The sequence below is a fragment of the Schistocerca nitens genome, unplaced genomic scaffold (genome assembly GCF_023898315.1).
Source record: "Schistocerca nitens isolate TAMUIC-IGC-003100 unplaced genomic scaffold, iqSchNite1.1 HiC_scaffold_468, whole genome shotgun sequence".
NCBI classification, from domain to species: domain Eukaryota; kingdom Metazoa; phylum Arthropoda; class Insecta; order Orthoptera; family Acrididae; genus Schistocerca; species Schistocerca nitens.
In genome coordinates, this window is record NW_026046001.1 from 3,719,183 (window position 1) to 3,734,828 (window position 15,646).

A 15,646-nucleotide genomic window follows, 5' to 3' on the forward strand; every position below is an offset into this window, starting at 1 on the left:
AGGGAAAAGCGTCCAGTGTGACGATCTGGCATTACGTCGATTCGTAAGCAAATGACGGTAACGGGAGGATTTCTTAGGTTTTTACTACATATGAACACTTTTCACATTTTCTCGTGCAATGTGGCTGCCAGACGTCGGTTCATGCAAAATCTTAAGGTCCTCGGTCGTGTCCAAGGCACCACAACCGGCCAATTACTGAATAATCGATAACTAAAACTTGATTGCATCAAATTAGAAGCTTCTACTGTGTTGCTTGTAGTGTCTCCGCATTCCGCAGCACGCGACGTAAGATAGCAGTCTCAAAAAATGACCTTTTTTCACTCTGCCGTCCACCGAGCCACCTCCATACCACTTTCAACAGAAAAGTTTAACGAGGAGAATAATTTACTTAAAACCATAGCAGTCAATAATGAATGTACGCCTAACATAGTGGACGATATCCTAAAAAAGAAAACTGCAACAACTACCACGCTCCACACCTCATGCACTGAAATTAACCCAAACAAAACGTTGTTCTATTCTTTTCATAGGACCCATTTCCTATCAGATTTAGCGCGTGCTTCGCAACAAATACAACTGCAATGTTGCCTTCTCTACTAATAATAATCTAAAGAGAAATTTCATTCATAATTTCAAATCCATTCGCTCCCCTACAGAAGGTTCTGGCGTTTTTTAAGTTCATCTGCGATACCTGCTCCTCGTGTTATATAGGACAAACCGGACGTGCTTTCACCATCAGATATAAAGAACATCTTTTGAGATAGAACGGCACCAGTCCCTAAAATTCATCCTTTGCCGATCATCTCTTAATTACTGGACACGTGCCTAAAGCCATAGGCGATAATATCCTGCATACCGAAAAGGAGCGTAGGTTAGATGTCTTAGAGGAATCGGAGATTTTCAAACATCTCACTCATGGTGGCCTCATTCTCAACGAACAGCTGCAGCTGTGAAATAAAAACTTTTTTGTCTGTATAAAGCCATTGCTTGATCTTGGATTCAGATTTCCTCATGCAGTTTACCGAAAGCAGATAAATATGTAACTTTATCCTGTTATTATTAATGCTTACGTTATGCCGAAATCAGCTGCATCACAATTTCATGTGTCTAATTTTGAATGCACAGTATCCTAGTTGTTTCTGCGGCTACTAGATGGCGCTCGTAGCAACACCGTGTTTACTTGCCCACACTTTCTAAAGTGGACACCACAGTCTTGTTGTAACCCTTGTTCACAGTACGAGCAGCCCTTAGCGGCTCGCCGTCTCAAGTGTTCATGACGTCGCCTTTCCGGCTTAGATCTTTAACATTGTAAGTACTGCATCTTTTCGAGTCAGTACAAACTTTAATTTTATTAGTGTACTATATACCTAATGTTTTAGTACAATTAGTCTAATTCTGAAGACGACGCTCATGACTTAATATTGTGTCCGAGGGCTTATTTGTTACAATATACAAGATAAATGTACACGTTTGTGAGAGAAAAGCGACCAATGTGACGATCTGGCATAACATCATTATGAAAGCAAATGACGAAAACAGATTTTCTTAGCCTTCTACTACATATTAAAGCTTTTCGCAATTCGTCGTGTAATGTGGCTGCCAGACCTTCGTTCATGCAAAATCTAAAGGTCCTCGGTCAGCTGCAACGCACCAAAACCGGCCAATAATTAAAATATCGATAGCTAAAACTTGACTTCAACTACGTCTTACTTGCCGATTGCATCTACTTAGAAGCTTCTATTTTGTTGCATGTAGTGTCACCGCATACCTCAACACGCAACATAAGTTTGCAGACGATAAATGTTATCGTTTCAGAGAGAAAAACGACCAATGTGACGATCTGGCAGTACGTCCTTACGACAGCAAATAACGAAAACGGGAGGTTTCCTCAGGTTTCTCTTAAACATTTGCTTTGGTTGAGTCATATCAAAGGGAGAAACACAACTCAATGAGTAACAAGCCCAAATGTATGCAGCGAAACACGTAATGCGCCTCACGAGGTATGAATGAATGCCATGCATTATATGGCAAACAGGATATTCACTGCAGATCAACATCAATCACCCGCCATCTAGAGCAAACAGTCCCTGCAATATGTTGTTGTAGCTGAAAAAGTACTCATGGAACCTGTAAAAATACTTGTGTAGTTAATTATTTCAAAGTAAATGAAGACTCGAAGGCATCCAAAACTCGATAAACATACATTAAATTAAAGAGAAATCTAAGCAACGATTTTCCGTCAAAAAATAAAAATCAACATCTTATACCCACAACGTCTTTTGTACTCCCCAAAGATCACTTGGTGCAGATGCACTCTTATCTGAACTCTTGTGGGAATCAACGTGAAGCGTTAAGTAATGAGGGACCTATCTGTAGTGTGTGACAAGTCAGGAATTTGGGTTGGATGTGAAGTGTGCTCAGACAGCTGAAGCATTTAAGGTGATCACTCGGTAAGTGGGAAAACCAGGCTGAGTCTGTCTGGCACAGATTTTCACTTTCTGCCATTCAATTTATCAGTGCCAGATTAGAATTTAAATTTTGTCAAGAACCCATTATGTTGTTAACATACTTGCTGAGGTAAGTGTGACAGGACCACTATTTTTCTCTATATAGGCCTACATAAAGGGATAGGGTCAGCAGCAATCTGTGCCTGTTTACTGATGATGCTATGGTTTACAGGAAGGTGTTGCCATTAGGTGACTGTAGGAGGATATGAGATTACTTGGACAGATTTTTTGGCTAATGTGATGAATGTCAGCTAGTTCCAGTTGTGGAAAAATGAGTTAATGCAGATGATTAGCATTAACAAATCCATAAAGTTTGAATACGGCACTATTAGTGTCCTGCTTGACACAGTCAGGTCATTTAAATGTCTAGGGGAAAACTGTCATGAAATGGGACGAACGTGTAAAGATTGTAGTAGGGAAGGCAAGTGGTAGACTTTAGTTTGTTGGAATAATTTTAGGAAAATGTTGTTCATCTGTGACCCATTTTTTAGTAGTGATAGTGTTTCGAATCTCCACCAGTTCGGATTAAAGCTAGACATCGAGGCAATTCACTCTCTGGCTTCTAGGTTTGTTATTGGTAGGTTCAAATACACATGCAAGTATTACAGATGCGCTTTGGGAATTCAAATGGGAATCGCTGAAGGGAAGATGACATTGTTTCTGGAGAACACTATTGAGACAATTTCGAGAACCAGCGTTTGAAGGTGATTGCAGAATGATTCTGCAGTATGGATAGCTAGATTACCTTCTATTAATAGTAAGAGGAAAAATCATTGTTCTGTGTATGAAATAAATCTAAATATACATACATTCCTTCCATTTCAGCTGGCTGAAAATAAAATCATCTTCATGAACTTTTAAGAGATGAAAACTTCAATCATTCTTGGTGTACTGCATATGCTGTTCGGAGTTCTTCTGAGTCTTTGGAATCACTTGTGAGGCCCTGATTATGTGAGTTACTTTAACTGTCAGATAATGTTTTCATCATGAACTTTTCTTAGTGTGATTTGAAAAATATTGATAGTAATAGTTACGAGATAATTGCGCCCATAGATTGTTACAAGCATTGATTTATGTCCGTCTTCATTGTGCCCAACATAGTTCACAATAGTGAGAATTACAACGCAATATTTTCGTGTCTTTTTCACACACACACACACACACACACACACACACACACACACACACACACACACACACACACACACACACACACACACACACACACACACACACACACCTTAAATCTGGATAAAATCATGTTCAATTTTTGCCACAAGTTTTAAGCATTGTGGAATAAATTTAAACAAAATACTCTGCACATTTATTACAAAACATAAAAGAATTGTTTACCGGACTCTTGTGCTTCAAATGATCATTCCTGATAGATCATTGACAAATGACCATTCCTCCTGGGACATCGTATATATGATAACTAAAGACTAGAAACTCCATTTTGTAATAAGAACTATACAACAGATAGAATAGATTGCTACTCAACGTAAAGATGATACACTGAGTTGCAGACAGGCACAACATAAAGACCAATGAAGAGACTGTTACACATGCAGCTGTCGGCGAAAGCCTTTTTCATCAAAGAAAATGCACACATTGACACAAGCAGGCACACTTCATGCACACTCAGCCGCCACCATCATTAGCTCGAACAGAACACACATTTATTGGTTCTGTGAGAATTTGGCATGTAGAATACAAAACATGACAATCTTGATTAATTGTTGAGCAGTTAGTATATGCCTGCAATGTAAATAATTAATGAGGTAACATGGAACATGAAAAAAATGCTGACAACTTGTTAATAGTGTTACACAGTATGGGAGCCTAAGTGCACTCAGTAGCTCCATAATACACACGCATCTTTGTGTACATAAAATACATACAACCCTAAACAGATGAAAACATTAAGTACCATGAAAATTAATCAAAAAAGCAAGATTTGTATGTTGGCTATCAGCATGCATTGTCGTGAAGTCAAATACAAGGATGATATGTGCCTAGTAACACTGTTAATTAGTACCAATAACTGTTGTTGTTGTGGTCTTCAGTCCTGAGACTGGTTTGATGCAGCTCTCCTTGCTACTCTATTCTGTGCAACCTACATCCTTCTGAATCTGCTTAGTGTAATCATGTCTTGGTCTCCCTCTACGATTTTTACCCTCCACGCTGCCCTCCAATGCTAAATTTGTGATCCCTTGATGCCTCAAAACATGTCCTACCAACCGATCCCTTCTTCTAGTCAAGTTGTGCCACAAACTTCTCTTCTCCCCAATCCTATTCAATACTTCCTCATTAGTTATGTGATCAACCCATCTAATCTTCAGCATTCTTCTGTAGCACCACTTTTCGAAAGCTTCTATTCTCTTCTTGTCCAAACTATTTATCGTCCATGTTTCACTTCCATACATGGCTACACTCCATACAAATACTTTCAGAAATGACTTTCTGACAAATCTATACTCGATGTTAACAAATTTCTCTTCTTCAGAAACGTTACTTGCCATTGCCGGTCTCCATTTTATATCCTCTCTACTTCGACCATCATCAGTTATTTTGCTCCTAAAATAGCAAAACTCCTTTATTACTTTAAGTTTCTCATTTCCTGATCTAATTCCCTCAGCATCACTCGACTTAATTCGACTACACCCATAACTATGAGTATATAATGCACAAAACATTTGCATTAGGGCTCACAGCTGTTTCAATTATAATGCACATACTGCTTACTGATGCAGAATTTATTGTGATACTTATTAGCTTATTGTTTGTTCAAACACGTGTAAAAGATGCAGTTACAATGTGTACTAATAAACTGGAGATGTGATGCTATAGACTGGCACTGTGATTCTAGTGTTGGTCAACACTGAAGAGATTTTTCTGATGTAACTTGGAAAGAAAACTTCAAACCATAATTTAGACACTTTCATTTAAGGCAATCTGCATATCCACATTGCTCATTTGCACCTTCACTATTTAATGAGTTGCCCCTCCCATGTACAATAAAACCTTACCCGTTTCAAGCAGCCATTATTAATACTATACCATGGCAGTGCAATGATGATTTTAGTGCCACATCAGATTAATAATTGCACATGGCTGTTGTATGAGCATTGAATGTTGTACATCGGCACATGATGCATTCAGTTAACAGATCATAATTGTTGGGGTCGGGTTAACGACCAGTGGTTTCATATTAACGACACTTACACACAAAATAAGTTCAGAACACAATGTTGATTGTAACACAGTACAGAAACACATTTAAAGAGAGCGAGTGGTACATTCTAATGATCAGCAGTTATCTGTATTTCCTATTCAGCCATGATTGTGACACAACTTTACTGTATTAAAGGAAAAACCCTGCTAAGGTTTCAGTGTACAGACTATGTTGGCTAAATATTTTCCTTAGATGCACTCAAACAAATGCTCCATACACCATTAGTCAAATATTACTGGAATTTCAGAGCAGTGGCTGTCTGATTCTAGCCAAGATCCCTACTCACATTTCTTATCTTCAAATGTGTGTTCTGAATAAAAAAGTGTTCGACTAACCTAGTCTTCACTTGCCCCCTTCCAACCCAATCCAGCCCTTGTGGAAGTCTTAAAACATATGTATAAAGTTTTACAATGTTGTTTTCCATTGCCCTTCTTCACGCACTGCTAACACATACTCGTACATGCAAGAAAATAAGAAGAAAAATACACTGAACATTTAAACAACAAAAATGTTTAAAGAACAGCAGTTCAATTTTTACCACAGAATTAAAACTTACTTGCACAGCCAGTGTATTTCATGCTAAGATTTAATGGTTGTGCTATGTACAATAGTTAAAGAAAAGTTTTTATTTACTTAACAAAAAGTGTTACTGTACTGGAAATATGAGGGGCATTCAATAAGTAATGCAACAAAATTTTTCCTGGAAGCAACTTTCTTATTTAAGATGCCAGTAACCATATTGTTTCCCATCCTCTTGGTTGTAAAAACATGTTTCTCTGTAAAACCATGTTTCTCAAAATAATCTATGGGCAATGTGATGGGCTTATGCCAGTTTACTGGGAGCGCCTGCATGCCTGCGTGTACCACTCTGCTGGTTGACATCAGAGTGAATATCCTGTTGCACCAATAACTGCACCATCTTCCACATACTTCCTGCAGAGTGCAAGCCGCATTGAGCCAAACAGATGGAAGTCGGAATGTGTGAGATTGTCAGTAGGCTGTATAAGGAACAATAGTCCAATGCAGTTTCGTGAGCAGCTCCTCTTGGATATAGGCTAGTTTTAGGTCTTGGATCGTCATGGAGAAGGAGAATTTTGTTTGCATTTTTGTGGCGACGAACACCCTGAAGTCGTTTCTTCAATTTCCTGAGTGTAGTGCAATAAATGTCAGTTAATTATTGCACCGCAAGGGAGGACATGAAACAGAATAATCCCTTCAGAATTCCAGAACATTGTCGCCGTGACTTTACTGGCCGGGTGTACGGCTTTGATCTTTTTCCTCAGAGAAGTGGCGTGGGACGACTCTGTGGATTGCAGTTTTGTTTCCGGTTTAGTGACGAACCCATTTTTCATCGCCTGTGATGATGTTTGACAAAAAATTGTCATCAGCCTCGTAACACGCAAGCAGTTCTCCACAGATGGTCCTTCCTTGCTCTTTATGGTCTTCTGTTAGGTGGTGTGGAATCCAGTGGGCACACATCTTTGAGTATCCCATCTAGTGGATGACTGTGACATCACTATCAACAGATGTCCAGTTGAGCAGTGAAGTGTTTTGATTGTGAACAGTCACCCACCTCGACTGAGAGTGCAAGTTGCAAGATTGTAGGTGTCCTAGCTGTGTGCAGCTGCTGGCATGTGGGAGATTAGATAGGTTTGCTTAACCTTGTTGCGATGGTGACGAATGACTGCCCAATGACTCACCATGCTTTTGTTCACTGCCAGGTCTCTGTAGACATCCTGCCAAAAGAAACGCAGTGACAGCTCCCTGCTCGGAATACTCCTCTGTTACAGACACCATTTTGAAGACTACATACAGTACTGCCACCTATCAAACTTGATGAGTTATGGTGGCAGAAGTGGCAATATTCCACAATTTCCCATAACAAATTGCGCATATCTCGACCAAAATTTGTGGAGAAAGAAATGTTTGTTGCATTACATATTGAATTCCCCTCATATTTATGGCATTGAATGCTGTGTGGTGCATCGTAAATGAAACAAAAATGACAATTAATTGTTTCGTTAAGGAATAAACTTTTGAGGTTATCCATACTCAGTTATCTCAGCTCCTGGTTAAAAAAGTAGAATGTATAAAAATGGCACCAGTAAGACAGCTTTACAGAACAAATTGGTTTGCTTGTGGGGGAAAAGCAAAAATAGTTGACATCACACAAGATATACAGAATGTGGTCAGTTGATACATTGATGCACTTCAATAAATGGATTAATTTGGGAAACATTAACAAGAAATATTTAAATAGGGGCTCAGTATTAGGTTAAATTGACCTAAAAATAAAATTGAAAAGATTGCGAGCAGTAGATATTGGGAAGTGTTTTGGAAGAGTGTTTCTGCTTTTAGAGCAGAAAGATAACATGACAGTGTTCTTTCTATAGCTTTTACTCATTAGGTACATTCTTGCTGTGTGTGTGTGTGTGTGTGTGTGTGTGTGTGTGTGTGTGTGTGTGTGTGTGTGTGTGTGTGTGTGTGTGTGTGTGTGTGTGTGTGTGTTGGGGAGGGGAGGTGTTGATAGAAAAATTAAACAAAAACTTGTCAATATTCAAGTTCCATCATTTTGAATAAAATTGTTGAGCTTTTAACAGTTCTCTGCCATCATATTCAGCAATAAAATTACTTACTTGGGACTGGCACACTATCCCGCTTATATAGCAAGATCAGCAGAATCTAGAAATTTCCAGAGTGGGGGGCAAGATGACACTTTGTTTATAGATGGGTAACAGGAAGGAATGACTGACACTTACAGGGAGGCGGAACTGGCAGTTTCAAATGTGGTGTTGGTGTCCCTCAGCATGTGACACCATTTAGTTCTGCGACACTCTCCTGTGGTCGGTTTCAGACCATGCTGGCTTGCCCATATAAGAAGCAGAATACAGAACCAACCGTGACACTCATTTTATCCCTGAAGACAAGTGGTAGACACACTATTAAAAGCTTGAGAGTTTTATCTGAAATGACAGTCGTGTTCAGAAAAGACTTTTCTTTATGAATGTAGGAAGCCACCCTGTAAATGCTTGATAGGGTAACTAGTAGGTAACAATATATCCAGTTTAATGTAATGTATGTAATTAGGCAAAAGGGATCTGATAGTGTGACCTGAAGCCTTGTTAAGTAATCGCTGAAGTCTGGTAACTTGAAAATATACAGGAGATGATCTGGAATGGTTTTCAGTAGTATGGTAATATGAAGGGCTCATCAGTTTGTCAGAAGGAACTGGTATGTCAGAACCACAAGAAAGGTTGTTTAAAGAACACAGATTTGAGTCCATATTATTTGGTAACTATCATTTCTGTTAATTAATGAGAAATTCAGAAAATTAAGAATGAATGTTATACTTGTAGTGAGATTCAAAAAATCATCATGATTATAGTCTGCTTACGCTATGCACGTAGCTGCCAACAAATTTGTGAATAAAACATAAATGTCTCGTATTTAAGAATGCTTGGAAAACATCTAGTTTTCAAATGAGATTTTTTAAAAATTGTCTTGTACTCCTTAAGGAAATGGATGGAGTTTCAGATTTCATTTGGCTGTCTTGCTGTAGGTATGCATTGATGATTTCTTCAAGGCAACAGCAAATATTTGTAAGACTTGACACAGAACTGACTGTTGTTAATAAACAGGGGGCTGCTCATCATAAAAAAGCTGGAAACCGTGATTTTGATGCACCAATCGATTGTTAGTACATGTCTGCAAGTGTCTCTCCCTCATGCTGTGTTGAGTACTTGTGTGTGTCATTATGTTTGAGTGAGTAAGACGAGCACATGTGTTTACTGACTAGATGAGTACAACACACACAAACAAACAAAAAGTTCATGGAAAACATGTGCAGGGCTGTTAGTGTAAGAGATTGACTGGAAGTATTTTGGTAAAATCTCCAGCAAAGTGTACAATGCAAAACTTAGTAGCAAAATGGTACCAAATGGGTGAATTATGGACCGACATTTGGTAAGTGATAATTAAATTTTGGACATTTTGAAATTCTACTATAGTAGACAGCATTTGTGATTACAGTGGAGGTTTTGTTAAAGTCGTCTTGGTGTTCACTTTCGGAGCATTAGAATAAATTTATAGCTTGTGATTTGATAGATGACTAAACACAACCTTTCCTTTTTCAGGTTTCACAGCAGGCCCTGCGTGTGCTCCATCAATGTTAATCACTTTCATCAATATGGTATTGTTCAAAGGTAGTGTTCCTCCCAAAGGTTGTGATGAGTTCATGTATAGTGGACAGGTGAGCAAGAGTGGAAAAAAGTTTCATTGAATTTGTTTGGTTTCACTCTACATTATCTTCAGTCTTACCTCAAATAGAATTAATCTGTGTTTTCAAACAAGCCCTGGAAATTAATTTCACCAGTTTCGCATTTTTCCGTTACTTTTAGTATATGCAATTTCTTCTTTCTTCTGTATTGCAGAAAGGCTTGCAGAGGTTCTTTGTTGTTCTTGCTCTACTGTGTGTTGCTTGGATGCTTCTTGCAAAACCCATTGTTTTGATAATGAGGCACTGCAAAGCCCACCAAACGGTAAGTAATAATCTGTACCCCCTGCAATGTTTTGAGGCATTTGACACATTTGAGGGTAAATATCTCTCAGGAGATGATACTGTGTTGAGTCAGTTTGATCTTTCATTTAACACACAATCTTCTGACTTTCCCCAGCTTTCAAGCCATCTCGTACCTGCAGAGAAAGGCATGGATGCGGAGGTGGGATCGATGTCAGGGACAGCACACAAGGACAGTGCAGATGGGGCTCCCACACCACGGAGCAGTGAAGACCACAACCTTGGAGAAATCTTCATCCATCAGGGCATCCACACAATAGAGTACGTGCTAGGCTCTGTCTCTCACACTGCCTCTTATCTGTGACTTTGGGCACTGTCACTGACGCACGTCCGTAAGTATAAGTGGCTATCTTTTACTTGTTTTTCAAATAATTTATTTCACTATGGCAATATATTTTAAATATAGAGTAGGAGAAATTATATTTCATAGAGGTGCCACTGAAAGTAATAAATTTTGGTGGCACTTAGTCTAATGAGAGGTCCTTCACTTCACATTGTCACCTATGAGATGAGATGTATAATGCCTTCCCCAGTGCAGTGCATATTGGTGAGGGAGCACCTTGTTTATTTCACCAGATGATATCATTAACTTGGCATTTTTGTAACTTAAGAGGGGACTGAAAGTCAGTGTTGGGATGTAAATTCCTTAAGCAGAACAATACATCACTTCAGACTTCTGTGTTTTGGAGTTCTACATGTTGAGCTTTTCCACAAAGCCACCAAGCTGATAAGCACAGAGTCACTGGATGGGAAACAATTTTTCCTTACTTTCTAAAAATTCCATATTTATTATAGAATAGAAGTTTATTGTCTCTTAACCTACAGTTTCAAGCTATTGACTTAATGTACAGGAGATTTGTCAAAACACAAAAACTGGTTTATACTTTTCCTTGTTATATCAGTAATATATGGTACTGAATAATTAATTTTTAAAAGTTTGTTACTTTTGAAGAAAAATTATTAAGTCCTAAGTACTTACCAAATTTTCAGATTGTCATTTATGAATTCTTCTACTGAATAGCAACATTTTGCACTAGTTTCTCATATAAGGTTTTTCAGTGTTTTAAATTTATGCTGAGCAATTCTCATCCTTTAACTTTGTTATAAATTTTCATGGAGTTTGAGCACACAGTTTTAAATGATCGGTGGGCACAAAATTATTTTGATTTCTGGTGTTGCAATCATGTTGAAAATGATTTGCTACAAATAAATCAGGGGTACTGTGTACAAAGATAATCAGCTCATATGTACAGTGAGGGAACACTTAATATGCTAAGAATTGTTAGTAGTGGTTGGCATTATTTTCTTCACCCTACATTGTTCGTATTTGTAATTATGGTTTTCTGAAGTTTTAGTATTCGACACACATTGTTTGAGTTAACACAAAATAAAATTCCATACCTTACTACCAACCCAAAGTAGCTGTGATATACTACTTTTCTTGGGCCCATACTGGTATCATTTTACAATATCTTCATTGCAAATGCTAGGCCATTTAATTTATTTGCAAGATACTGTATATGTGATCCCCATGATAGATTTTTATCTAGTTGCATTCCTAGGAATCTCACATAGTTAGCTTCCTGCAAATCCTGGTTTCTGTGACTGTCCTAGATATAATATAATTTTGCTTGTTTTGTATTAAACTCCATTAACTCATTCTTTTCCATGTTTAATTTTAACAAATTTAAATCAAACAAGGTATCTAATTTTGTTAAAGTATTTAATACAGATTGTGGAATTTGGTCAGTACCGTTACTTTCAATTTAATTTCAAATTTAATGGAAATGTTAATTGGCAAATATTGAAGCATTATTTTAATAAATCAAATATCAAATATGAAATAAAAATTAAATACTTCATTTTAGGGTCCTGTGCCTCTGTTGGCAGAAATGTGTCTAGCTCCAACTACAGCCCCGTGTTCAGAGTTTAATTCCTGTCATGCTGCTGTAATCACATTGGACATGTTTTTAACAAGAATCACCAGAGTACAAATGATGGCCCCACCAATGCACTGGCCTTTTGCACCTCCTGTATGTGGTACTGCTGCCGTCTGTATATGTGCACACCATTGCCCCGTGACTTCTGTCGTCTCAGTGTATACAGCAAGTGTAATCTGCTGATGCAATGAGTGGGGTGCCATTTGTCTTTGGTTGATCTGAAGCACTCACTAATTTTATGTCGGTGAGTATCTACACTATCTCGATGCTGTGATTTAAAAGCATGTGGCCGATTCCGTCCGTCACCCTGGGTATATACATTAGAAATGCTGTGACTGGAATTTCTCCTTTGAAGGTCTCATTTTGCCAGGTATTGTGGTTTACCACATTAATCCTTCATGGAACATCCATTGTGTTTCAAAAATTGTCTTGGATTGGAGCTGATGCGGCCTTTTTCACTTGTTAAAAGTATGGTGATCATATGATGATTCTAGAGGTTAGGTAAATACCAAGCTATAACAGTAGGTTTGCAATATGTGATATAGCACATAGTACAGTACGTTACTGTAAATGTTGAGTTATCTGAAAAATCAATTACCTGAATGCTAAATTTTAATGTTTTATTTATTGAGGAAAGGTGTTTGATTTGGTTGACTAACGTATTCCCTTGAACACCTTGGAAGATGTAGTTGCAGACTGGAAGGACAAAAGAGCGATAAAGGGGCTGTATAAAAGCAAGAACAAGCACAGAAAATTGTCAGTGAGGAAACATATGAGAGGTGGTAGACAAGGATATTGCTAGAACAACCTGACTGATTAAAACCACGGAACTTTGCTTGTTGTGGGAAAGTCCTTTATGTTATTGAGATATCCGAGCATGACTCATGTCAGCTCTCACAGCCTTACATGTAAATTTTCAGAAGTTCATGTTGAGAGTGTAGTATTATAAAGCAATGAATTGCGGACAGTCAGAAAGAAAGAGGGATAATCCTGTGGTGGTTTTGAAATATGGTAGTGGAAAAAATACATAAAGTGAAATGGAGCGACAATGATGAAGGATGCTTCTAGGAATAGAAGAGGAAAGAAAAGGTATGGAATGATATGAATAAGGAAAATATCTCGGCTAGAATGTATATATTGTAGAAAAATTATCTGCAATAAAGTCATGAAAAGAAATACAGTAAGAAAGGGAGGAGAAGAACAATGACAATCTGGATTGCTGGATGACGTGAAAAATGGATGCAGTTAGGTCAGGGAAAAGGCAGAGGCAAGAGGAAAACATCCATTTGATACCTGTCATGATAACATTAGAGGTGTTCCAGCCAGGACGATCATGATTGTATAAGCTATAGCATTGTTATTAGGTCATCTTGCAGTGTTACTCATCTCCCAGAATTTTCTTTGATTTCTTTCATAGAGTGACATGAAAATTTAGTAATGGTGCTGATAAATAATGCCACGGACACAGCTCAGGTTCTCAGCAAAGAATTACTTGCACAGCAGCATTTGAGGAGATAGTGTCAGTTTTCTAGGGAACAGATTTATTAATAAGAACCCACCAGCTTTGAATAACACGTTGTGGAATTTGTTGATGCAGCAGTTACACACTGTCAAGAAACTTGTCCAAGTAATGCAGTTAGGTGATTTTGAACTCTGAGTTCTGTCCTGTCAGAATATTGTCTAATACAAGACTGTGATATGTGTATCAAGAAAGGAAGACGTCATTTTGAACTACTGAGCGCTCAGCTTGCTGCAGTTAGGTGTTTTCGCAGTTAAGAATTAAATATTCATTTCTGACAGTTTTTTATATTTTAGGTAGTTTTGATACAGAGGCCCAAGTCACCCCATATAAATCACATAAGACACATGCTTACTGAACCACAAATGATAGTACTGTACTGTGAGAGCAAAAACTGTAGTATGAAAACTTAGGCATAATTGTAATTGGAAGTGTTGTGCTTTGTTCAGTATTATCTATCATATTTAATAATTTCATAAAATCTGTACAACATGGGATGAATAGTATAAACAGTTCATTGTACCTTTTTTTTATTTGTTAGAGAGATTCTGTGCATTGTTCTCAGTAAGTTCTTGCCCTTTGTCTTCAGGTATTTTATGTCCATTAGATTGCTTACTCCATGTGTTGAAATGGTTTTCCAGAGGTGTCTGAGGTGCTGTGTAGTATGGTGATGAAGAATGGACTGGTAGTGGAGGGCTGGACTGGAGGCTTTGCCCTATGGCTGGTATTTGCCTTCTGGGCAGTGCTTACCGTGGGCATCTTGGTGCTTATGGAGGGACTATTCCTCCACACATTGCGGCTTCACTGATGAGTGCCCTGTCAATAGAGTAAATGTTCTACAAACGTTCAGTTAGTAGTCATGGCTATACAGCACAAGTGTAAATTGGCCATAAGCAGTTGTAAAGTGTCAGCATGAGTATTGAATTTTTGAAACAACTGCCCATTATTAAATTAGTTGAAATGTACAGTGAACAGCAGAAAGAGTAAAGGTGTCGCATCACTGTGTAATAGGGGCATTCAGCGGTAGATAAGCACTTACAAGGAGAGATCCTCAGTGGTGAGATAGACTTTTTGTGAAACCATCTGTATGATGTAGGTTATGATACCAGGTATTGCACTTGCAGTCATTCACCTCGGTGGGACCCAGTCTGAGAGTAATCAATGGAAAAAGAAATCAGAATTTTTTGTGACACTCAATAGAATTAAAATATAGTATAATATTGGCTGGTTACATGGCGTAACGAATAGGGTAAGGTTGTAGGTTTGAAACTCATAACGGCTTTAAATTTTTATCGAAATGACTTTCATTATTACTGAAGTGTTGGCAAAAGTGCCAACACTGTGTTTCTAGAGGAGGCCGAAATGCACGCGTTAAGCTCACGCAGACTGGTGTGAGATCTGGAACAGTTAAAGGAGTTAAGTTTAGTAAATAAAGTACGAAGCTCTTGGAATATTTAACTTTAATCCATAATTGTAGAACATTGGTCTGACGGTACAGGCTTTATAAGATAACCAGCAAAAGATAAATGGCGCCTTGCTAGGTTGTAGCAATTGACGTAGCTGAAGGCTATGCTAACTATCGTCTCGGCTAATGAGAGCGTATTTGTCAGTGATCCCCTTTTGGCAAAGTCGTCCGTACAACTGGGGCGAGTGCCAGGACGTCTCTCTAGACCTGCCGTGTGGTGGCGCTCGGTCTGCTATCTCTGACAGTGGCGACATGCGGGTCCGACGTATACTAAAGGACCGCGGCCGATTTAAAGGCTACCACCTAGCAAGTGTGGTGTCTTGCGGTGACAATGAGGCAGCGTGCCAGTCACCTTCAGGTGCAAGGGTGCAGAGGACTTCCAACAGGCCTATTTATATGCTAGT

At 38.4% G+C, this 15,646-nt stretch overlaps 1 long non-coding RNA gene across 1 annotated transcript; it reads left to right on the forward strand.

The window, feature by feature from the left end:
* Positions 1-1,261: 1,261 nt before the first annotated feature.
* LOC126232389 (uncharacterized) lies at positions 1,262-14,484 on the forward strand. The gene is made up of 5 exons (XR_007544694.1): positions 1,262-1,308; positions 9,876-9,991; positions 10,173-10,280; positions 10,416-10,650; positions 14,419-14,484. It is a non-coding gene; the product is annotated as an uncharacterized LOC126232389 (long non-coding RNA).
* The last annotated feature ends 1,162 nt before the right edge of the window (positions 14,485-15,646 follow it).